The sequence below is a fragment of the Pelodiscus sinensis genome, chromosome 11 (assembly GCF_049634645.1).
Source record: "Pelodiscus sinensis isolate JC-2024 chromosome 11, ASM4963464v1, whole genome shotgun sequence".
NCBI classification, from domain to species: domain Eukaryota; kingdom Metazoa; phylum Chordata; order Testudines; family Trionychidae; genus Pelodiscus; species Pelodiscus sinensis.
In genome coordinates, this window is record NC_134721.1 from 27,831,856 (window position 1) to 27,857,612 (window position 25,757).

Sequence of the window (25,757 nt, forward strand, 5' to 3'; positions counted from 1 at the left end):
TTGATCAGAGAGCAGAAGCTGCTTTCTCCCTACACTGGTACAGGGATACATCATAGCCACAGTGCTTAAAATGCTGTAAGCAGTTGGCGACCCATTTACAATAAAACTCCAGCTGTTAATATGGTGGAACAAAATTAGTGCTGGAAATAGTGAAAATTATTTGTGAAATTTCCCTAGTGTAGACAGAAGAGGATTTTAACATTTGAAAATAAGGCAAAGTTACTACAAAATGCCACTGAGGATGATGAATAATATTTCTGGTGACAGTATATTCTCATAGGGTATGTCTACACTAGCCCCCAGTTCGAACTAGGGAGGCTAATGTAGGCATTCGAAGTTGCAAATGAAGCCCAGGATTTAAATATCCTGGGGTTTATTTGCATCTTCCTGTCCGGGCACCATTTTTAAATCCCCTTAGTCCGAACTAATTGCCTGCGGCTACACGCGGCAGTCAAATGTCAACTCAAACTAAGTCCTTAGTTCGAGTTAACTGTTACACCGTGTGGAATGAGGTTTAACAGTTAACTCCAACTAAGGACTTACTTCAAGTTAACGTTTGACTGCCGCGTGTAGCCGCGGGCAGTTAGTTTGGACTAAGGGGATTTAAAAATGGCGCCCGGATGGGAAGATGCAAATAAAGCCCAGGATATTTAAATCCTGGGCTTCATTTGCAACTTCAAATGCCTACATTAGCCTCCCTAGTTCAAATTAAGGGGCTAATGTGGACATACCCATAGATGATAGGCTTGATAAGTCCTCTAGTCTAGAAAGGGGAGTCACTTGCAAGTTGCTTTTTTGACCATGTGAAAACTCATTATTTTATCCCAAGTCATACTGTTGGGAACTACTTGCAACAAAGATCTGTTCATTTAGGTATGTAGCCTTTGAAGAGGAAAATTTGGTCTCTGATCAGATTGTGATAATGCTTGCTGTCCATGGGCTTCAGTTGTGCCTCTCATCCACACGAGGGCAACCCTAGCAGCACAGTACCCCCTAAGGGAACATCTTGAAATGCCACCAACTCATCAACACCATTTCTTTAAGTACATCCAACCGAAGCGCTGGCCAGACAGGACTCTCTTTAGTCTGCCAAAAGAGAGGATATCCCAGACCTGGGAGAGGGATTTAGCTGAATGCCCTGAACCTGACCCTCCCTGTGACATGATTGGTGCCTTCAATGTGGTGGTTTCCTCAATATTGGGGTCTGGCATTTCAATTTGTTCCAGAACTGGTTTTTCCTTACTACCGGTACGTGTCCTTCCTGGCCCTCTGGACAGGGTGGAAGGAGGATCAGGGCTGCAGCGGGTTGGCTGAACTTGTTGGGGTGGTCCTGATAGATCATGCTGATATTCTTGCTGTGGGGGAACTACAGGGAGTGAATATATTCCGATCTCCACAGATGGCTGTTGACGTTGTAAAGCACCTGCATGGGGCAGAGAATGAAAGCACTGAATGGGCAGGAGATGAGCATGGGACCCTTCTCTGCCCCCAAAGGCTATGCACATGAGACCTGCCCCCTGGTTTAGACTACTAAATGATCCACCTGATATCATGTGGGAGATGGGGATGTTTCATCCCCACTGTACAGATCTGGAAGTGGTTGAGTTAGGTCAGGAGTGGGCAAAAGGGCCTCCACAGGCCGGATGCGGCCCGCCAAGCAGGTGGATCCGGCCCACAGAGCCCTGCTGTTCCCCCACCCCCAGGCCAATTAGGGTCTGGGAGCAGAGGAGTGTGCGAAGCCTCCTTCCACCCTGCCAGGAGCCTGTGGGGCCTTGAAGTGCTGTGCGCTGCTTGCAGTACAGGGGGAGGGGGAGAGCAGAGGAAGCTTTGTGCGCTTCCCCGACCCCAGGCAAATCAGGGCCAGGGGAGCTGAGTGAAGCTTCCTTTGCCCTGCCCTGGACCTGCGAAGAGCCCACGGCACTTCAAAGTGCCACGTGCTTCCTGCAGGGTAGGAGGAGGCTTCCCGCGCTCTCCTGCCCGATTGGCCTGGGGGTGGAGAGCGTGCCAAGCCTCTTCCAGGGCATGGGTGCCTAGTGGGAAGGGTGGAGCAATTGTGGTCTGGTGGTGGGGTAGTCCTGCCCTTCCTGTTTAGGCCCCGCCCCTTCCGGGGTGGCCCGGGGCTACTTAAAAATTTTTTGAAGTTGCCCCCAGGCATAAATTATTGCCCACCCCTGGGTTAGGTCATGCAGGGAGTTTGGCAGATCAGGGGCTTGACTTGATCTTGGACTAAGAAGCTGAACTCCTTCCTCTGCCCAACCAGGGCGAAAACAGGAGTACCCCACTCCCTGAGCCCTTTGGAAGTGTTCCTTTGTCACATCCAGGCCCTTCTTCATTGAACACCTACAGCAAAACTAGGCCTGCCATCCCCAAAAGAACAGCGTACCTCCTGCTTGTCTGATCAACTTCAGGACCATCTCCCAGAGAGCATCACTGCACTGAGTTTGATAGTGAAAAGAATTGTGAGTTTTATTACCAGAAGTTAAGCTAAAGGGACAGTGGGTAAGGATTATGGAAACAGAGGTGTTACATGATCCTTCCAAGTCTAGGAGATCAGTTCTCATGATCCCAGGACTTTGTAAAGTGGCCTGGCAAGTCTTTCCAGGAACAACATGGAGCCCTTCCACTAATGTCTGTATGCTCTTTGAGGGCAATGACAGTTTTTGTTCTCTTTGTTCAGCACCTAACACTCTGCATCCCTGATCCGCTGGCACAAGTGCAACATTAGTAAGTGCACTCACTATAATTCAGCCTCACTGTGGTTTTCACCTCTTTTGTCTCACCAGACTCACAGCATGTCTAGACTAACTGGTAGTAAAACGGCTCAATCTCCAGGTGTGTTCACACCTAGATTATAAACTCTGCAAGGTAGAATACCTCCTTGGGAATGAAACCACTGAAGGGGGGCAGTGATATGCGAGACCAGGAGCAGACATGATTTAAACACCACCAGTTTCTTAATGCAGCACCTGCATCTTTTAGCTCAGGCTACAAGAAAATGAGCAGTCAGAGGGCTCAGTGCTGCTGCTGCTTAGAACCCAACTTTTATTGGAGAAGGTACTTGCAAGCTCCAAAGGCAGCAAATTGAGCAAGAGTGTAAGTTGTTACTGTCCTGTCCAAAGTAGCCAGTAGGGAATTCACAAAAACAGCACTCATTGAATTCAGACACTTGACTCAAAAAATCCTAAATGTCTTCAATGTGTGCTAAGAAAGAATTTCTAGCTGTTGGTTACAATCTGAGGTTTATGACACACTGTCAAGCAGCTCCAATTGCATCCTGTAGAGGGAAGCAACACATTAATCCATTTGTGGATTAGTCATATGAGGATCAGTCCACATGAGAGATCTACTTCCTTGACACTACAGTACAATTAAATGATGGACAAATTTCCACCACCCTAGACCGGAAACCCACTGACCGCTACACTTACCTTCATGCCTCCAGCTTCCATCCCAGACACATGTCTCAATCTATAGTATACAACCACGCCCTAATATACAACCGGATTTTCTCCAATTCCACAGACAGAGACAAACACCTACAGAATCCATATAGAGCATCTTAAAATTGAAATATCCACCCAAAGAAGTGAAAAAACAGATCAACAGAGCCAAAAGAGTACCCAGACATGAACTATTTCAAGACAGGCCCAAAAGAGAAAACAACAGAATTCCACTTGGCATCACTTACAGCCCACAACTTAAACCCTTCCAATGCATTATCAACAATCTATAACCTATCCTGGAAAATGACCTTCACTTTCAGAGGCCTTAGGGGAAAGGCCAATCCTCGCCTACCAACAACCACCTAACTTCAAACAAATTATTTCCAGTAATCACGCGACACACCTCCATCACAATTATCCAGAAACTCACCCCTGCAATCAGCCCTGGTGCTAACTCTGCCCACACTTCTACACTAGCGATTTCATCACTGGAACCAACCACATCAGCCACCAAATCAGAGGCTCATTTAACTACACATCCACTAATGTGATCTATGCCATCAAATGCCAGCGATGCCCCACTGCCATGTATATTGGCTAAACTGGACAGTCTCTACAGGAAAGAAAGCTGGACAGTCTCTACAGAAAAGAATTAATGGACACAAATCAGATATCCATAAAAGCAATACATAGAAACCTATTGGAGAACACTTTAATCTGCCTGTACACTCATTAATGTATCTCCAAGTCACTGTGTTGTTTCAGGCCAATTCCACAAGACAAATACACAGAGAGGGTATGTCTACACTATCCTCCTATTTCGAAATAGGAGGGTAATGTAGGCATACTGCAATTGCAAATGAAGCCCGGGATTTGAATTTCCCGGGCTTCATTTGCATAAGCGGGGCGCCACCATTTTTAAATCCCCGCTCGTTTGAACCCCGTGCAGCGCGGCTACACGCGGCACGAACTAGGTAGTTCGAACTAGGCTTCCTAGTTCGAACTACCATTACTCCTCATTCCACGAGGAGTAACGGTAGTTCGAACTAGGAAGCCTAGTTCGAACTACCTAGTTCATGCCGCGTGTAGCCGCGTGGCAAGGGGTTCGAACCAGTGGGGATTTAAAAACGGCGGCGCCCCGCTTATGCAAATGAAGCCCGGGAAATTCAAATCCCGGGCTTCATTTGCAATTGCGGTATGCCTACATTACCCCGCTAGTTCAAACTAGCGGGGTAGTGTAGACATATCCAGAAGGCTTGGAACTTAACTTCATTTACAAATGTAATTCTTATGCAAATGAAATGAACAGGGACATCAGCTGGCTCACACTACCTTTCACATCCTAATGACTTAACCAACCAACCAACCAATGCAGGTGCTAATTGTTCTTATCAGCCTCTTGCAACTATTTGAACCATCTACTCACTGTCTCTTTTTGTTCTCCTTTTCTCTCTTTTTTCCCTTCCTTCCTCCCCCCCTTCCCTTATTTATTTTTGGATCTGGACTTCTAATACTCCAGTCATCTGAAGAAGTGGGTTGTGCCCACAAAAGCTCATGATACCATCTACATGTTTTGTTAATCTTTAAGGTGCTACTAGACTATTTGTTGTTTTTTAAATAGTATTTTGCTATTTCGAAATAGAGCGTCCACACTGATAGACGCTGAATCGCATTTAAGGCCGGCCAGAACCAGGTCCAGCAGGGCATCAGGTCAGGAGTTACTTTGTGTGGCTGCTGCCTGGGGCCTGTGCTTAAAGGGACTCCCCCTGGACAGCTGGTTCTCAGGTTTTCCTGCTTGCTTGTCTACCTCGATGAGGGACAGCAAAGCATTTTGTCTCTGCGTGCTCTGGTTGCCCTCACTCGGGACACCACAGCACTCTGCAACATGGAGCCAGAGACACTCCTGGGCACTCTGGTGCTTCTCTTAGATGCGTTGCTGTGAGCATAGCTGCACTTTCTGCAAGCTGCCATCCGGGAGGTCCATCAGGAGGCTATCAGTATTCAGGAGGCCCTGCAGGAGAGCTTCCACCCTGAGGAGCACTAAGAGCCTCCCTGGTCTGCCCCACTGGGGGTTTGTGCCTCATTCCTCCCTCATGTCCTTCCACTTACCCCTCCCTAACCTCCTTTCCTGATTTCAAATAAAATACATGTATTTTCATGAACACAAACTCTCTTTATTTAACAAAACTGGGGGTGGGGAATGAAACTCTGGTGAGACTAGGGAAAAGGAGGTGGGAGAGGGGAGAAGAGAGGGTGGAGAGGGGAGGGGGAAACCTGGGAGGAGAGAGCTGGAAGGGGGAAGCAAGTGGAAGAAGGGGGAGGGAAAGCTCAGGGCTCAGGGTTGGGGGTCTCGCCGGACCAACTTGATTTTCATGCAAATCTGCTCCTGGGTTCGCATGTGGCCTTTGGCGGCCAGGCTGGCAGCAATCCTGCCATAGATGGCCGCATTCCTCCATCTAGTGTGGAGATCATGGACATTGGGGGCATTCCCCCAAACCTGAATAAGGTCCATGATCTCCACTCTGGACCAGGAAGGAGCCCGCCTTCTCCGGCTCCTGGGAGCTGGCACATTGCTCCTGGGGAGCAGTGGAGGGCTGGCTGCCAGTGGCTTGTTTTGGGGCCACTGGGTCAGGGGTAGTGACTGCTGGCTCTGGGCTGGCAGGTTTGGGACTGGCGCAGGCACTGTGGCCAGAGTCTACCCATTTAAGGGCTCCAGGGAGGGGGAAGAGTGTTCTTGGTTAAGGCTGGAGAGGCCACTAGCGTAACCTGGGAAGGCTGAAGGCCCCCTATTTCGATATGTGTCTCTGCAGCACTTATTTCAAAATACAGGCAGTCCCCGACTTATGCGGATCCGACTTATGTCGGATCCGCACTTACGAACGGAGCTTTCTCGCCCCGGAAGTCGGGGCGAGAAAGCCCCGTTCGTAAGCTGCTCTGGTGCCCCTGGTCTGCTGGAGACCGTCTCCAGCAGACCAGGGGCACCGGGCGGGTTCCCGCGCTTCTGAGGCTTTGCCAGAGCAAAGCCTCAGAAGCGCAGGAACCGCTGCTGCTGCCACTTGAGACCCGGTGCCTGTGGTCTGCTGGGGACGGTCCCCAGCAGACCACAGGCACCCGGACTGAAGCCGCAGCCGCGGGGGGGTCCCGCGCCTCTGAGGCTTTGCCAGAGCAAAGCCTCAGAGGCGCGGGGAACCGCCGCCGCTGCTGCCGCTTTGACTGAAGCGGCAGCAGCGGCGGTTCCCCACGCCTCTGAGGCTTTGCTCTGGCAAAGCCTCAGAGGCACGGGACCCCCCCCCCGCGGCTGCGGCTTCAGTCCGGGTGCCTGTGGTCTGCTGGGGACCGTCCCCAGCAGACCACAGGCACCCAGACTGGAGCGGCAGCAGCGGCGGTTCCCCGCGCCTCTGAGGCTTTGCTCTGGCAAAGCCTCAGAGGCGCGGGACCCCCCCGCGGCTGCGGCTTCAGTCAGGGTGCCTGTGGTCTGCTGGGGACCCAGCAGACCACAGGCACCCAGACTGGAGCCGCAGCCGTGGCGGGGTCCCGCGCCTCTGAGGCTTTGCCAGAACAAAGCCTCAGAGGCGCGGCACCCCGCTGCCGCTGCGGCTCTGCTCCCCGTGTCCCTGGTCTGCTGGGGGGGGGCGCAGCTAGTGTGCTCCCCCCCCCAGCAGACCAGGCTTTTGTTTTGGACTCTGGGGCAGAGCAGCTGGGGCGCTGCCGATTGGTCCTGCTCTGCCCCAGGCGTCCCCAAGTCAGCTTCTGCTGAAACTGACCAGCGCTGACTACAGGAAGCCCCAGGCAGAGTTGCTCTGCCCCGGGCTTCCTGGAATCAGCTGCTGATCAGTTTCAGCAGCAGCTGACTTGGGGACGCCTGGGGTTCTTAAGTTGATTCTGTAAGTAAGTCAGAACTGGCCGTCAGTTTCAGCAGTGTCTGAATCTGGACGCCAGTTCCGACTTACATACAGATTCAACTTAAGAACAAACCTACAGTCCCTATCTTGTACGTAACCCGGGGACTGCCTGTAGCTATTTCGAATATGGCGTTATTCCTCATGGTTTACGTCAAAATAAGAGCTCCACTATTTCAAATTAATTTTGAAATAGCGGGTTGGCTGTGTAGATGCTAGTAAAGTTATTTTGAAATAACAGCTGCTATTTCGAAATAACTTTGCTGTGTAGACATACCCTACGTTACAGGGCAGCAGACAGCCAAGAGGTGCTTCAGTGATTCTGAGGAAACACTTACTGATGGTGGACATCCTGTCCTAGAGCTCAGCACTTGGGACAGATCAGGATCCTGGCAGTGGGGGAAGCCAGATTTAAGGGCAATTTATGGTGGAGATAATATCTATATTAAATAGCAGCTCTACCCTGCTCACCAGTCACACTCTCTGAGGAACTCAGTTACGCAGCTTTTAGTCTACTGCATGTATGCCATGTGAATTTTTCCATTTTTTTGAAATTTTTAATAAAAAGGCCTCTCAGAAATCTAAGTGTATTACATCAAGACTATTTCCTTTCTCAAACTTGCAATCTCACCAAAAAAGGTATCAATGTAGTCTGACAGGATCTATTTTCCATAAGCCCATGTTGATTGGCATTCATTACATTCCCCTCCTTTAATTCTTTATTAATTTTGAGCAGTAAAAGCCACTCCATTCTCTTGCTGGGACTGATGCTTGAATTACAGGCCTATAGTTACCCAGGTCATACTATGTACCCTTCTTAAACTCTGGCACACTAATAGCTTTGGTCCAGTCTTCTGGAACAGTAGCATTTCAGGACATTGAAATGAACACTCAGGGTATATCTAGACTACATGCCTCTGCCGACCAAGGCATGTAAATTATACATACCGACATAGTCAATGAAGCGGGGATTTAAATATCCCCCGCTTCATTAGAATAAAAATGGCCGCCGTGTTGTGCCAGCTCAGCTGTTTGTCGGCACGAAAAAGCAGTCAAGATGGGGATCGGTTGGCAAGGAAAGCCTTTGCTGACTGATCCTTTATGCCTTGGACTCCATCCACATTGCCTGAGATCCAATGCATGAGTTCTCCAGTGAGCTCTGTGGCCCTCTGGCACAGGGGATTTATGTGGTGTTCTGGACTTCAAGAGTGGTATTATGCTGCAGTGGCACTTTCTTGGTGCCACTCACCATATGCACAGAGATATAAGAACAACACTGTACCCATCTGCCTGGCATCACTAGCGAGCAGTGTCCACTGATCCTGAACAACCCCCTTTGCACGTGTAGACATACTGCAGAGCAGGATTACCCAGGACATGCCATAAGACCCACTGTTTCTCCCCCATGGGGTGACAATGGAACTAATCCACTAACACAGCTTGCCTTCAGGAGAGTCCCTGACGGTTTCAGCCCTATGAACAGCTTACTTGCTGAGAGAAGAGAACAACAGAGCATCACAGTAGTCATAGGGAACACAAGCACCAGGAAAACAACCCCATAATTGCCTCACCTCATATAATGATCATGGCTTCTCCCAAACACACTTTCCCTGCAGCTCTGCCCCAGCTAGGCCCAGCAGATTTCAGACAAACTGAGGGCTGAGCACTGTGCAGGGCATGCACAGAGTGCCAGGTGCACAAGACCAAGTGTTGTACACAAGAGGGTCTTCAATAGAAAGCTGCTGCACAGTCAGCAGGTCTCTCCTGCCTAGTATGGAGCTAACTGCTCATTAGCATCAGGAGGTACATGCTTAAACACTGGTCATGTCAGACACAAAAATTCACCCTTGGCATTCTGCTCTTTTATTATCCCACCCTCTTTTGAGTAAGGTGAAGGGCCTGGCAGGAGGGCTGCACCTAGCATTTACCCACGTTCACATATACAGCCTGAGCTTGTGATGAGAAATGATCAGGCTCAAAAGGCACACAGTCCAGTCCTATAAGAACACATTTCATAATACATGGCTCTTACACAGCGCTGGTCATCAGCAGACCTCAAAGGGTTGTAAAAAGGAGGGCAGGGTCATTCTTCTCATTTTACTGGTAGGCCAAATGAGGCCCAGGGAGGGGAAATGACTTGACCAAACCACTCAGCAAGCCAGTTCAGGAAGATTGCTCACATTTCCTGAGGGCCTGTCCTGAGCCCCATCCACTAACCATTTCCAGCACTGAAGATGTTTCCACAAAATCTTTAAAAGTATAAATTCCATGAGACTGCTTCAAACTTCTGAACCTCACCGGCAGCACTCAACAGTGCTGCATTTGGCTACCGTATTTTCCGGCGTATAGGGCGACTGGGTGTATAAGACGACCCCCTATCTTTTTAATTAAAAGATAGGGTTTCATCTTATACCCCAGCGCCCCTCCGCCTCCTTTGCTCCCGGTGTCCCTGGTCTGCTGGAGATGGTCCCCAGCAGACCAGAGGCACCGGGAGCAAAGCCACCAGGAGCGCCTGGGCTCCCCCCCCCCCGCCGGAGCCCCTCCGCGGCTTTGAAAGCCTCGGGGGAAGCCGGCGGGGGGGGGGCATCCCAGGCGCGCATGGGCTGCCCCCCCGCCGGAGCCCCTCCGCGGCTTTGAAAGCCTCGGGGGAAGCCGGCGGGGGGGTGCATCCCAGGCGCGCATGGGCTGCGCCCCCGCCGGAGCCCCTCCGCGGCTTTGAAAGCCTCGGGGGAAGCCGGCGGGGGGGCATCCCAGGCGCGCATGGGCTGCCCCCCCGCCGGAGCCCCTCCGCGGCTTTGAAAGCCTCGGGGGAAGCCGGCGGGGGGGCATCCCAGGCGCGCATGGGCTGCCCCCCCGCCGGAGCCCCTCCGCGGCTTCGAAAGCCTCGGGGGAAGCCGGCGGGGGAGCATCCCAGGCGCGCATGGGCTGCCCCCCCACCGGAGCCCCTCCGCGGCTTCGAAAGCCTCGGGGGAAGCCGGCGGGGGGGCATCCCAGGCGCGCATGGGCTGCCCCCCCGCCGGAGCCCCTCCGCAGCTTTGAAAGCCTCGGGGGAAGCCGGCGGGGGGGCAGCCCATGTGCTCCTGGGATGCCCCCCCCGCCGGCTTCCCCCGAGGCTTTCAAAGCTGCGGAGGGGCTCCGGCGGGGGCGCAGCCCATGAGCGCCTGGGATGCCCCGCTGTCGGCTTCCCCCGTGGCTTTCGAAGCCGCGGAGGGGCTCCGGCGGGGGGGCAGCCCATGCGCGCCTGGGATGCCCCCCCGCCGGCTTCCCCCGAGGCTTTCAAAGCCGCGGAGGGGCTCCGGCGGGGGGGCAGCCCATGCGCGCCTGGGATGCCCCGCCGCCGGCTTCCCCCGAGGCTTTCAAAGCCGCGGAGGGGCTCCGGCGGCGGGGCATCCGGCGTACAAGACGACCCCCGATTTTTGGGGGATGTTTTTTAACATCAGAGGTCGTCTTGTACGCCGGAATATACGGTAGTTCATGAACATCAAACCATGAAACTGACTAATCCACTCTTATCATCCAGGATGGGATAAATGCAAAGAACAAACAAACAACACCAACGGGAAACAGAGTTTTTAAACATCACGGCTATGTCTACATTGGCCCCTTTTCCGGAAGGGGCATGTTAATTTCACAGGTCGTAATAGAGAAATCCGCGGGGGATTTAAATATCCCCCGCGGCATTTAAATAAAAATGTCCGCCGCTTTTTTCCGGCTTTTAGAAGAGCCGGAAAAAAGCGTCTACACTGGCCCCGATCCTCCAGAAAAAAAGCCCTTTTTCCAGAGGATCTTATTCCTACTTTGACTAAGATAAGATCCTCCGGAAAAGGCTTTTTTTCCGGAGGATCGGGGCCAGTGTAGACGCTCTTTTCCGGCTTTTCTAAAAGTCGGAAAAAAGCGACGGACATTTTTATTTAAATGCCGTGGGGGATATTTAAATCCCCCGCGCATTTCCCTATTGTGATTTCAAAAATTACCATGCCCCTTCCGGAAAAGGGGCCAATGTAGACGTAGCCTACCAGATTTGAAAACTATCTGGTGTGTTAGCAAGGCAGTGAACACATTATAAATGTTTAGGGACAGATTTAGCAACATGCTCTGTCAGCACAAAGTAGCAATTCGAACTAGCGGGGTAGTGTAGACATACCCTGGGACTGGGATTTGTATTCTTCAACATATTCACTAACAGTCTAAAAGAGCACGTGCGGTGCACAGGGAAGCATAACAGTTTGGAGATACTCAAGAATGTTAAATCCAAAGCAGACTGAGAACAACAAAGGGATCTCCCAAACCTGGGTGGCAAGGCAACAAAAATGGCAGATGAAATTCAATATTGAAAAGTGAAAAGTAATGCTAATTGGAAATGATAATCCCAACTATGCAAATTCTCTTCTTAAACCCTTGTACTCCGAGTGGAGCATAGGTCATCTACAAGTCTCCTCCACTTCACTCTGTTTTGAGACAAAACTTCTAGCAGACTCCAGGAGTACCTTAGCTGTTGTCCTTCAATCTCAGTAGATCTTATCCACGTTGTCCAAGGTCTTCCCCTTTTGCGTTTTCCTTGCGGATTCCATGTGAGCGCTTGATGGTCTATGTTGGATGATGGTTTTCTGGGAGTGTGGCCCAGCCATTCCCCACTTTCTTCTCTTGATTTGAATGCCAACTGGTTTTTGTCCTGCTCTGTTCCAAAGCTCCTCATTTGTGACAGTCTTGCCATTTGATGCGAAGGATGTACCTCAGGCATCTGTTTATGAATGTCTGTAGCTTGTGATTTGAAGACTTTTTAGTATGCCAGGTCTCGCCTCCATACAAGAGTGCACTCTTCACATCTGTGTTGAAGATCTGCAGTTTCGTCTTCGCAGATATTATTTGTGAGCTCCATATGGGACAAAGAGTCTTAATTGCAGCTGCTGCTTTCCCTGTCTTAGCACTGATATCCTGGTATGTTCTTCTGGCTCTGCCCATAATACTCCCCAAGTAAGTGAACTGTTCCACATCTTCCAGGTCATTCCCTCCCAGTGTGATGACGTTGTTGTTGGATTGGTTGATCCTCATTGTCTTGGTCTTTCTCTTGTTAATGCTCAGTCCAATCATTAAGGCAGTTTTATCTAGTGTTGTGACCTTTTCTTCCATGCTTTCATGTTGGCATGAAAGGAGGGCAACAGCGTCAACAAAATCCATGTCCTCTAACTGTTTGAAAGGTGTCCACTGAATGCCCTGTTGATAGCCAGATACAATAATGGATTTTACATTAACTGTTACCATGCCAGAAAGAGATCTTGGACTCACCATGGGTAATTCTCTGAAAGTTTCTACTTTTTGTGCAGTGGCAATCACAAACGCTATCGGTATGTTAAGGATTATTAGGAAAGGGATAAAACAGAAAATCCCATTATGCCACTACATAAATCCATAGAACACCTGCACCCAGAATACTCTGTCCAGTTGTGGAACAGGAAATTATTCAGAGAAGGGCATATACTTGATAATACTGGTCTAAAGAGGCTCTCCAGAACTTATTGTTTAAATAATTGTTATTAATAAACTGGAAGAAAATACAAAATCATTGCTGGTGACATATGTGAGTGACAAAATATGAGCAAAGTGATAAGGCTGACGCCAGGACAGTTATATAGAGTGATCTGTATCCTTTGGGAAGCTGGACCCATGTGAACAAAACAGGTTTTCACAGAGCCAAATGTAAGGTCCTATCTTAGCCCCAAAGCACGCAGGCTACATCCTTGGACTGGGGAACTGTACCCAGGCAAGCAACAACTCTGAGGATTTAGGGTTCATGCCGGACAAGTTGCTCAACAGGAGCTCCCAGGACGATACTGTGGTGAATAAGGCAAAAGCCATCAATAGACATATGAGCAGAGGAGTGATTAGGGAAGTGACATAGCATTAGTGAGACTGAGTTTGGATACTGCAACCTGTTTTAGGGCTTACATTTTAAAAAGATGTTAAAAAATTGGAGATGGGTCAGCAAAGAACTCGATGTTTTGACGGCTAAAGAAAAATGCCTTCTTGGAGGCTATTGAAAGGAGCCCAATCTTTTTAGCTTCTACAAAAGAAGGCTGAGAGAGAACTTAATTGAAGTGTCTAAATGCGTTCCTGAAGAGAAAATGTCAAGTATTAAAGGGCTGTTTAATGTTGCAGAAAAAGGAAGACAAGACCACTGGCTGGAAGGTGAAAACAGACAAATTCATATTAGAAAAAAGGAACAAATATTTCACAGTGAGGATGATTCACCATTGGAACAAACTACCACAGCAAGTGACAGACTCCACATTTTTTGATGTCTTCTAATGAAGACTAGATGACTTTCTGGTGTGTGCTTGAATCAAAACTTAGCTATGATAATATACAGGAGGGCTGGGATATGCAGGGGTCAGATTCAATGCTCTAATGGTCCTTTCTGACCTTAAAGTCTACTAATTAATGTAAAAACTGAGTGCAGCATAGAAAGGGATCTCCAGACTCAGTTGTCATTAAGTGGATGACCCAGAGGAAGTCACTCAAGCATTCAAAGAGGCGAACTAGGGTCAGGACACTAGCCTCGTAAGGGAGGGGAGAATGTAGCAGTGACATCACAAAGGCCTGTTGCAGGACCTCAGACTATTGGGGGATGGTGGTGGGAAGATGGTGACCTCATAAAGAGACTCTGATATCAGCCAGTCAGGATTGAAGTACAAGGCAGAGGCAGCCTCAGAGATTCTCATGGCTTGGCAGCAGCAAGGCTCCCTAGCAAGGTCTCTCCTTGGGGACTAAGAGAGAATTAGGATTAATGTACATGAGCATGAGGACCAACCTGATTGGAATTTTCTCCTTCCCGACTACTGATTTTGTAGTCCCTGTTTAGGAGGTAAGAACCTCAGGCCTGGTTTCCACTGGGGAGTTATTTTGAAATAACAAGTGGAGTGTCCACAATACCAACCCCATTATTTCAAAATAAGGGGCTGGTTATTTTGAAATAATAACTCCTACTTGTCATGAGGAATGATGCTTATTTTGAAATTGTTATTTCAAAATAGTGTTAGTGTGGACATTCAATGTGGATACACTATTTTGAAATAATTCTGTACTATTTCGATGGTGCCTTATAGTGTGGATGAGTTATTTTGGGAGTTACTATTTTGAACTAACTTGTTTCAAAATAGTTTCCTAGTACAGACATGCCCTCAGAGAGATTTGGAATCTGTTTAGTCTGATCCACCAAATACTAGCTGAATTTTAGGTATAGAAATTATTAGGGCAAGGTGATTTGATTTCCTATTAAGGAATGTGTTCCATAGAATCACTAGGGACACTGGGTGCTTGTCCTTTTCAGCTTCCCTTTCCTCCTTCCCTCCCTCTTTCTCTTCTTCTTTTGCTTCTTTTCTCCTTTTTCTATTCCTCCATGCCTTCACCCAGGAGTATTTGTGTGTGTACAAAAATCTGAAATTGTGAACTTGACCAATTTGGAAAATCTCTGGCTGTGAATTTGGCGAGAAGGCACTGTGAATTTGATATAGCCCTATCTATGGCCTATTCAGTGGCAATTGTGGGAAATAGTTTGCCACAAATTTGTGGCCATGTTGGACTTTGGCTGCACTTGGGGATTCCCCAATGACACTTTCTCAAACTAGGTCTCCCAACCCTAAAGGGCTGTCATGAATGGGAGCTTCAAAGGAGAGCCTAACTTATCTGGAGAGCGAGGAAAGGGTTAAGCTAACCTTAAGCTATTCTGCACCTGAGGGAGGGGGCTTTGGGCATTGAGTCAATGAAATGCAGCTAAAGAATTTCAAATTGGGAGAAGCAGTTTCCTTTGTTAGAGAGAGAGAGGGGAATCTTCTCCAGGCATGGAGGGAAGACATAAACTTCCCCAAAAACAGATCTGCTGGATTCATCAGAATGTGAGATTAGGAAAAAGTTTAGGTAGTCTGTCAGGTTTATTGTTTGGGGCTTGGAAATTATAGTAATTCCTCATTTAACATGTGCCCGCTTAACATGAGGGTACTATGCTCTTGCCCAGGGGGCTGCTGTGGAGCCTGCAGGGTTGGGGCGCAAAAAGTCTGGAAATAGCTTCCTACCCACCACTGCAGAGCTTAGTTGAGGGGCAGAGAAACTTCCCCATCCCAGATTTGTGTGGGGCTTTGGCACATGCAGGGTTGGCTTCTCCTGGATCTGATTCTCCACACAGTGCCAGAAGCTGGGGGGAATATGGAGGAGCAGCGGGGCTGGAGGATGAATGGCCACAGCAGGGAGAGGACAGTGACAGGGGAAGCATGTAAAGGGCAGTATGTGGTGTGCAGCAGAAATGACACATAACTGGCCATTGCCAGCTTACACTCACCAACCACTGCAGCAAGCAACCAGTGCTAGCTGGAAACAGGACTGGGGGTAAAGGAGGACTGCTGGTCAAGAGGAGACACCATAGCAGGGACTGCACTGATGGACCAGCAGAGGGACTGGCTGGTCCCACATGCTGCAGCTGTACCCAGCCTCCTGCCTTGCAATCCCAGCCCCATCAACAGCAACTGGATCCATCCCTCCATCCACTCACCACTGTGGATGGGCAGCTGATGAGCAATGATCTAGCCAGCATCAGAATGGACCCACCAGTACTGATGGTATGGAGAGACAGGAAAAACGAGACAACTGGCCCATTTTTTTTAAAGTCAGGACACCTGGAAGAAAACTGTCCCTTTAAAAATGGTCACCTTACATATTCTAGTATTATCCTGAGCCCCAGGTGAAAAAAGGGGGTTTCCATCCCATAGTGTATTTTTAACTAAAAGACATATATGCAGCAAGGAGGCTCATCCTTTTTACATTCTGTCCTGTTTGTTTGGATTCCAGCACTGTCTTGAATAGTATCATCTCTGAATGAATATTCATAACAGAATTTTTTTCTTTTGGCTTTGGATAAGGAAAATGCCATTCTACTGAAGGGATTAAATCAGTCTGCGATATGACTGGCTGAAATCAATTTCATTGGGTGTAATATTTTATTACAGAAATGCCACAAAATCTGTCCCAAGCAAGACTCTTCAACAGTGTCTGTATACCTATATGTGTGACCCAGGAAGAAAATAAAATACAGATTTGAAGTGCTCTGTGAAGACCTCCTACAGCAACATGGTTAAGAAGATGCAGACAGTGATTTATCTGTGAAATTCCTGGAGTGAAGGAGAAGTCTTGAAGCTGTAGCCTGAGGTAAATCTGTCATAATATGATCCAAATGGTAATGCAGACCACAAAAATATTATAGTGAGCAAATGGGAAAAGTAGAAAGGAAAAAGTACATTCCCCAACATGGAAAGTGAATGATTAGAGCTAGGAAACAAATTATTTTTAAGTGATATTTTCCTGATTCAACACTCTACTAAATAAATTACTAAATAAAATAAGAAAAACTTAAAAAAGATAAGAAATGGGTTTTGCCCATGAAAGCTCATGATACCATTTACATGTTTTGTTAGTCTTTAAAGTGCTACCAGACTATTTGTTTTTTAAGTTTTTCCTGTTACAGACTAACTCGGCTTAAGCTTTTAAATAAAATAGGTAATTTCTTAATGCACTTTGCAACATAATACATTTTTTGTGAAATAAATTGGATTCTATATACTTGATCTTTTAATTTGGGAGTTACAATAACTAATTTCCTATTCTCCCCTCCTTCCAGTGTTAATTATTTTTCCCATAAAAACTAATTTGGATGTCTCAAATTCATTTTTACTTTAGGCCAAAATATAGACAGAGACACATACACATGTGTATGTATTTTACTAATCAGATGCGGGTCCATTACTAATGCAGATATCTAATATAGCCTTGCTACATAGTTTGAAAATGTTGGCCTTTAATGAGCAGAGGCAAGAGAACAGTTTAATCACAACCGGTTCTGCATGCAAACTATTTAATTTTGGGCTGTCCCATCAGTTCTGCTTCCTTTCCTACTCACACATATTAAATAGGGAAAGTGAAAGCACTGGGTCTGCAAATAAGTGGACAGAGAGAAATACTTGGGTTGAAATCCATGGGTTTGCAGTGCCTGTAGTTCTGCTGCCAGAGCTTCCTGCTCTGTTAATGGGGAGTTTACTGCTGCCCCTTGTGGCAGGTTGCTCAGCTCTACTGAAAACCAAGCTCCTCGGGAATGCTGGGAATGTTGAGTCAGGGACTGGCAAACCAGAGAGCCAGGCTCGCAGCTTACTGAGGGAGACTCGCTGAGGGACAGAAAGACGAGGGATGGAAATACACAAACCTCTTCTGACTGCAGCAGACTCCCTCTCTCCTTCGCCTCTTAAATGTTCGCCTGCTTCAGCTCTTCACGCTGCCTCTTTCCTCTGTGTAATCAGCTATCAGCTAGACTTGATGTTGTAAAATCCATGTGAGGAGGAAAGACAGATGCAATGATTTGAAAGGTGAGAAGCTTAAGCAAGAATATGGCTATAATAGATTTTTGTGTATTAATTTAAATTAACAAAATTGTTATATATTGTTGTCTAAAATTATGTAGTGGTTGAAAATTAAGAAAGAAATGGCAAAAAAGGCTTTTTTTACCCCTTTAATACATTGCCATAAATGTGACCAAGTGCAATCTTATTCTAGTAGCAATATGTGCCTCTCCCTACAGAACCATCATCTACATACCTTTCTTGCAATTTCACCTAAAATCAGCCATATAATTGTCATTTTTGTAAACAGTTTACAAATATTATTATTTTATTAAAGCCTAGCATGGAATTGATGTGAATTGAAATTTCTTCGCTTTGTAGCCCATATAATTTGTAAAGCTTGATGGGTTTTTTAAAAAAAAGACAAACTGTCAGGAAAAAAACGGATTTATTTTTTTCTTTTTGTGACTGGGAAAAGGAAATCAGTCAGACTAACAGGGTATTATTTTGGAGTTATATAATGAATGAATGAATACTTAGTGGGTTGCACGTTTACAATGCTGTGTGGGTTTTAAGGATCATTTTAGTGGCACAAGATTATGATGCAGATGAGAAAACCCAGGAACCTATGTATCATACATACATTTTTTCTTAAAAAGCTAGAGTAATAATGTAATGGGGGAGAAGGGTGGTGTCTGTTTTATTAGAGTGTGATTGATTTCTAGGCGGCTACCTGCTAAGCGTTGTGATGGATGGAAGGGAATCTACTCCCTTAGCGGCGAATTGATATTTCCCTTTTGATGGACAATTCAGCCGGCCACTTGCATTGGCAGAAACTAGCTCGTTGCACTGAGCACGGCCAATAAATGTAGCCAAGAGGAGGGCAAAACCCACTTGCCAGGGATAGTTTCCTGCTCTGGATTTTTAAATCAAGGGTTTCACTTTTAACCATTTGTTATTTTGCTAGTCAGATTCTGGTCCTCCCTCAGCGCTTTCAGGGCCCCCTTTTGCACAGCTCCACCGAAGGGAGGAGGAGCCTTTCTCTAGCCCCTCTCCCTGGCCCCCTACAGGCGGGCAGCATTCTCCCCCTAAGTGGTTGCTGCGCTGCTCCTTCGCTTTCCTTAGGGCTCACGGGGCGGGGGTTAGAGAGCCGCGGCCCCCTTTACGTGCCGCCCCGCGGGAGGACAGGACGTGCTAGGCCAACTCCCCCGCTATGCTATCAGGCAACTCCTCGAGGGCCTTCCCCAGCCGCTCCGGCGCTTCCCTCGCGCCGGCAGCCAACATCCCTAAGCTCCCTCCCAGCACTCAGTGCACTGAGAGGCTTCGCTGTGCGCCCCCAGGGCTATCCTCGCATGCTGGGTGTGATGAGCACCACCAGTCCCCAGGACTCTTGAGGCTTCCAGCCTCTCTCTTGGCGTGGCACGTGTGTGAACTGACCTTCCCCCTGCCCCCGAAGACGAGGAGGTGCTTTCTCCTCTGAGCCCGTTCCAGGGGCGCTGCAGCTTCTGGCGCTGGGCTGGTGGAGCGGGAAAATTCCTCCTGTTTCTGTGGCGGCAAGATGCGCCCCCCCTCCCCCCGCCGCTCCAAGGGCGAGGGGAGGGTGCCCCTCACAGCGCCGCTCGCGGTTTGAGAGTCGCGCCCAGGCTCCTGGCTAGCTAGGGAGGAAATGGGCTCAGTTCGGCTCCTTTCTTTGCCCACTGGGGGAAGGAGGAGAGACAACCGCCCCACGAGCAGAAGCGGCTTCCCATCTCCTTTAGATGCTCCCAGAGAAGGAGAGGGAAGAGGCCACCCCCTCTCTTCATCTGCTAATGAGGTGGATGAAAGGCTCCCCACAGCTCTCCTTCCTCAGTGGGTATGTTGGTGAGACACTTCTCCCAAATTAGGGTTGCCAGGTGTCCAGTTTTGAACCAGAAAGTCCAGGATTTGAGTTTTCTGTTCCGGAAACAAATTGAGAAAATATAAATGAAAAAATATGAATGTCCAGTATTTTCTTAATAAGATGTAATGTAAATTGTGATGTAATGTCAAGTGTGTCTGGTGTTTGTGTTGAAACCATCTGGCAACCCTGTCTCCCAAACTGCTCTTATTGGTCTGTGGCAGAAGGGAAGACTATTTCCCAAGTCAACTGCGGTGGTAGGGAAGGGAAAAAGTTGACCCATCTTCCTCACTGCTCCATGGATGGGTGAAGAAGAACATGTCTGGGTCCCCTGAATTGTCTCCTGAGGGGTGAGCAGAGAAATTCCAGGTTCCCTTAGTTTTCCCTACATGAAGGAGAGAAAGAGTCTCTTCAGGCCCTCTTATTGCCTCACATGGTGAGGCAGTGAAACAGACAGTCTTCCCGGATCCTTTCACTGTTTTATGGTCTGGAAGTGAGAAGAGACTTGCTCTAGCACCACTGTCTGCCCAGTTGGTTCCAGAAACAATACTGTACTGCTAGGATGTTGATATGGAGGCCCAGTACCCCGGCTGCCCTATGTTGGTATAGGACACAGCATTTCTTAAACTTTTTAAGACCGAGGAACACCAATTTTTTTAATGAGGAACACCAAAGATTTTCTGTTGAGGAAAAAAAAAAAAGGTGGGGGAGGAGGAGGAGGAAGGGTTGCAGGGGAAAGTTATTGAGCAAAAAACAATTTGCCTGCCCCTTTGAATTCTGTTGTTCTGTTGTTCTCCGTGGCACTCCTCCAACTGCCTCGCAGCACACCAGTGTGCCATGGAACACACTTTAAGAAACACTGGTATAGGAAGTTGACTCTGTCCCAGTATTTTCACTATCAGGACACCCCCAATATTTGGATGCGTTTGGAGATCCTCCCTCGGTAGTTCTTCAACTGCTCTATGTGGGAGAAAAGGCTCTGCTCTCTTAAACTATTTTTCTGCCCCCATAATCTAGGAATGGACAGCCTTGGTAAGATCAACGGTCCATGAAGTCCAGTATCTTATCTTTTGACAGTGGACAGTGATAGGTGCTTCAGAGAGAATTAACAGAACAAAGCAATTATTGAGTCATCCCTTCCCTGTTGTCCAGTCCGGGTTTCTGCCTGTCAGAGGCTTGTTGACATCAAGGATAAGAGACTGTTTTATCTTTGCTAATAGTCATTGAAGGACCTATTTTCTGTGAAATTACCTAATTATTTTTTGAACCCAGTTATACTCTTAGCCTTCACAACCTCTCTTGGCAAGGAATTCCAGAAGTTGACTGAGTTGTATGAAGCAATACTTCTTTATGTTTGTTTTTAAACCTGCTTCCTATTAATTTCATTGTGTGAAGATGATCCCTAATTTCTTGTGTTAGAAGAGGTAAATAATACTTCCTTATTCACTTTTTCCATACCATTCATAATTTTATAGACATCTATCTTGTTCTCCCCCCCATTGTCTCTTTTCTAACCTGAGCAGTCCAGTCTTTTAATCTTTCCTCATGTAAACTGTTCCCTGCCACTAATAATGCTTTGCCCTTCTCTGTACTTTTTCTAATTCTAATACCTTTTCTGAGATGGAGTAATCAGAACTGCATGCATTATGACCCAGAACTGCATGCATAATTAGACCCTATTATTTTGTATATATGATTGGGATTACGTTTTCCAATGTGCATTACTTTTCACTCAGCAACATTGAATTTCATCTGTAGTTTTGTTACCCAGTCACTCAGTTTCATAACTCTTCACAACAAGCTTTGGACTTAACTGTTTTGAGTTATTTTGCATAGTTGACCCGTTTTATAATTATATATGTATATGTTGAATAGCTCAGGACTCAGTACAGATCTTTTTTGGGGTGGGGAAAGGGGACCCTGCTATTTACCTGTCTCCATGTAAAAAACTGACCATTTATTCCTACCCTTTGTTTCCTGTCTTTTAACTAGTTACTAATCCATGAGAGGTCCTTCCTTCTTATTCCACAATTGCTTGGTTTGCTTAAAAGCCTTTTGTGAGGGACCTTGTTAAAGGCTTTCTGAAAGACTAAGTACACTATATTTCCTGGATTACTCTTGTCCATATGCCTGATGACTCTTTCAAAGAATTCTAATAGATTTAAAAGAAATTATGTCTTATCAAAAGCAATGTCGTTTTTTCCTCCAACATATTGTGTTTATCCATGTCTGATAATTGTGTTTATTACTAGAGGTTCAGTCAACTTGCCTGATACTGATGTTAGGATGTAATCACCAGGATTACCTTTGGTACCTTTTTAAAAAATCAACATTAGATTAGCAAACTTCCAGTCATCTAGTAAGGAGACAGATTTAGCTGATAGGTTACATACCACAAGTAGTACTTCTACAGTTTCATATTTGAATTCCTTTGGGTTTATGACATTTGGGTCCGTGTAACTTATTACTGTGTAATTTATCAATTTGTTCTTCAGCCTCTTCTACAGACACCTCAATCTAGGACAGTTCCACAGATATGTCACCTAAAAGTAATGGCTTAGATATGAGAATTTCCCTCACATCCTTTGCAGTGAAGATCAATCCAAAGAATTCATTTAACTTCTCTGCAACTGCAATGGCTCTGTCTTCCCTGAGAGCTCTTTTTAGCACTTTGATCATCCAGTTGCCCCATTGATTGATTGTTTCTTTGGCAGGCATTCTGCTTCTGATTATTAATTTTTTTTCTGTTAATTTTTGTGTGTTTTGCTAGTTCTTCACATTCTTTTTTGGCCTAATTATATTTTCATATTTGACTTGCTTGATTTATGCTCTTGTCTGTTGGGTTGGACTTTGAATTTTTAAATGATGTCTTTTTGCTTCTAAGAACTTTGTGGTTTAGTCATGGAGGCATTTTTTGGTCTTCTTGCTATGTGGGTTATTTTTTTTTGTGTTAACTCTATTATGTTTTTAAATACAGTAAAAGAGTAAAACCTGCCAAGAGTGACTGCTCATTGGCGTTAGGAAAAATATTTTTTTGTAAGAGGTGGTCTCTCTTCAAATGTTTGAACACCAAGTGGCAGTGGTGTTCCAAGGTTTCTGCAAACATCACTTGTGACAGGCTCTCTTCAGAGGTAATCTGTAGGGTAGGTTTTATTGTTGTTTTCATGAAGCTTGCAGGCATTTCACTCGTGATTGTTCCTTTTAATTTCTGTTTAAATAGCTTCTTCATATTTGTATGGTTCTCCATTTTGAAGTTAAATGTGTCTGTGGTGGATGTTTTTTGTTTTTCCCCTCCCCCTCTTTAAAGAATGTTACATTTAATTGTATTGTGTTTGTTATTACTCAGTAGCTCTGCTACTGTTCCAAATACACTTCTGCATTTAAGACTAAATCAAGAATTGCTTCTATCCTTGTGGGTTCCAGGAAGCAGTGGTGTAGTGATATAATAGCAGTAGAGGTTCTGAAACTTCACTACACTGCGACCCCCTACTGAAAATAAAAATTACATCAACCCCAGGAGAGGGATCCAAAGCCTGAGCCCACCTGAGCTTCATTACAGGGGATGAGGTGGGGGCCAAGCTGAAGCCCATGGACTTTAGTTTCTGGTGGAGTGACCTATAACCCATGGCTTGGGCTTTGACTTTGGCCTTGGGACTCAACAAGTATAAGACAGTCCTGGCTACCTCATTAAATGGGCTCATGTCCCAGTTTGGGGTTCTGACCCACAGCTTAAGAACTGCTGGCGTAGAAGTTTCATCTTTACATCCCATGCTGATGTGGCATGTACCCGGTCGATATGGAGGTTGTTGAAATCTCATATAATGTTTTTGTTTTCTGTTTTTGTAGTCTCCCTAATCTCCTTGAGCATTTCACAATCACTCTCACTATCCTAATCAGATGATTGATAGCATGTTCTTTCTGCTATACTTCTAATATGGAACTTCTAGTATGGAATTTCTATCCATAGCAAGTCTATAGGAATGTGTAATTCATGTAAGATTTTTGCTATGTTTGACTCTATGCTTTTTCACACAGGGGTGCCGGAACAATTCGTATAGTGGGGGTGCTGCAAACCATTGAATCAACTTTAAACCCTATATATAATGGAAACCACTCCAAGTCAGGTGGTGTCGCAGCCCTCCCCCCCGCCCCCCCTGGCGCACCTCATGGTCCAGCACCTAGGTTTTCACAGATTCTGCTAAACTCCCCCACTCATGCAGCTTACTCTATTATTCCCATATATTTTGTACCCTGATATTACCATGTTTCATTGATTGCTATCATGATGCCTGGCACTCAGGTTCACCCATCTTTGTAATTAGATTTTTAGCTTTTGAAGATAACACTTATAAAATTGCCTGCTTTCATGTGATGAAATTGGATTGGAATTTTTTTGTTTGATTATTTATCTTCAGTTCCTACCTGTACTATTTTTAGCTTCTATCCTCTTTTCGGATATCCTATCTATTAGGATATAGAGTATCTCATTTAATACGTCCTTCCATAAGGGATATCTCTGTCCAAACTATCCATGCAACAAACCCCGTTGCCATCTCTGTCCACATATCTATATTAGTGACACCATCACAGGACCTAACCACATATGCCACACCATCAGGGGCTCATCCACTAATGTGATATATGCCATCAAGCGTCAGCAATGCCCCTCTGCTATGTATATTGGCCAGACCAGACTGTGTCCGCACCAAAGGATAAATGGACACAAATTACATATCAGGCAAGGTAACACACACAAATCTGTAGAGGAATATTTTAACCTCTTGGGACATTCAGTAAGTGATTTAAAAGTAGCCATTATTCTACAAAAGAACTTTAAAAACGAATTACAAAGAGAGACAACTCAATTTAGGATTAAATTAGGATCTTAACTTGTTAACACAGTACAAAGGCAATTCCCCCTCTTTTGATATTTACATCTCCTCATCAAATGCTGTGAATGAGACACATTCACCCTGACTTGATTAAACTCTTTAGCACTGGTACTGTTCACTAGTAACTTCTTTTGTTCTTATATATATGCGTGCTTCTGTAATTTCCACTCCAACTCATCTGAATAAGTGGGTTTTACCCAGGAAAGCTTATGCCCTAGTAAATCTGTTAGGATGCATCTACACAGCACCCTAAACTCGAAATAAGATAAGCAATTTGCAAATTGTGTACAAGCAGTCCCCGAGTTCCGCGGATCCGACTTATGTCGGATCCGCAGTTACGAACGGGGCCCTTCCTCTCCCTGGTCTCCAGCAGACCAGGGAGAGGAAGCAAAGCGGCGGAACACGCGGGCAGCGGACAGGGCTGTCCGCTGCCCACGTGCTCCGCGGCTTGGCTCTGCTTTGCTCTGCTTTGCCCCCCCCCCGTCCCGCTGGTCTGCAGACAAGGGGGACGGGGGGCAAAGCAGAGCCAAGCCGCGGAGCAGCGGCCAGCTGACAGCCCAGACGCGTCTGGGCTGTCAGCTGACCGCGCGCTCCGCGGCTTGGCTCCGCTTTGCTCTGCTTTGCCCCCCCCCCCCGTCCCGCTGGTCTGCAGACAAGGGGGACGGGGGGCAAAGCAGAGCCAAGCCGCGGAGCAGCGGCCAGCTGACAGCCCAGACGCGTCTGGGCTGTCAGCTGACCGCGCGCTCCGCGGCTTGGCTCTGCTTTGCTCTGCTTTGCCCCCCTCCTCTCCCCCGTCCCCCTGGTCTGCAGACCAGGGGGACGGGGGGGCAAAGCAGAGCAAAGCCGCAGAGCACGCGGGCAGCGGACAGCCCAGACACGTCTGGGCTGTCCGCTGCCCACGTGTTCCGCCGCTTTGCTCCCCGTCCCCCTGGTCTGCAGCCCAGGCGCGTCTAGGCTGTCCCGCTGCCCCCGTGCTCCGCAGCTTTGCTCCGGACACCTGTGGTACAGCAGCTGGGGCGCTGCCAGTTGGTCCCGTAGCGCCGCTCTGGGCGCTACTGGACCAACCGGGCAGCACCCCAGCCGCTCTGCCCCAGGCGTCCTGATTCAGCCACTGCTGGTCAGTTTCAGCAGCGGCTGAATCAGGATGCCTGGGGCAGAGCAGCTTGGGTGCTGCTGGGTTGATCCAGTAGCGCCGAGGAGCGGCGGCGCTACTGGACCAACCCAGCAGCACCCCAGCTGCTCTGCCCCAGGTGTCCCCAAGTCAGCCGCTG

At 47.3% G+C, this 25,757-nt stretch overlaps 1 protein-coding gene and 1 long non-coding RNA gene across 4 annotated transcripts in view; one reads left to right on the forward strand and one right to left on the reverse strand.

The window, feature by feature from the left end:
- The window catches only part of LOC142830932 (uncharacterized), a 34,475-nt gene extending 15,196 nt beyond the window's left edge, over positions 1 to 19,279 (reverse strand). The window contains exons 1-2 of the long non-coding RNA XR_012906494.1: positions 19,156 to 19,279; positions 17,586 to 17,691 (exon numbers count right to left, since the gene is read on the reverse strand). This is a non-coding gene — a long non-coding RNA (uncharacterized LOC142830932). The remainder of the gene's footprint in view (positions 1 to 17,585; positions 17,692 to 19,155) is intronic.
- The window catches only part of ERC2 (ELKS/RAB6-interacting/CAST family member 2), a 1,112,164-nt gene continuing 1,100,472 nt past the window's right edge, over positions 14,066 to 25,757 (forward strand). For all 3 annotated transcript variants that reach the window (XM_075938889.1, XM_075938890.1, XM_075938891.1), the window contains exons 1-2: positions 14,066 to 14,204; positions 16,339 to 16,537. The gene's annotated coding sequence lies outside the window, so the exon portion shown is untranslated. The remainder of the gene's footprint in view (positions 14,205 to 16,338; positions 16,538 to 25,757) is intronic.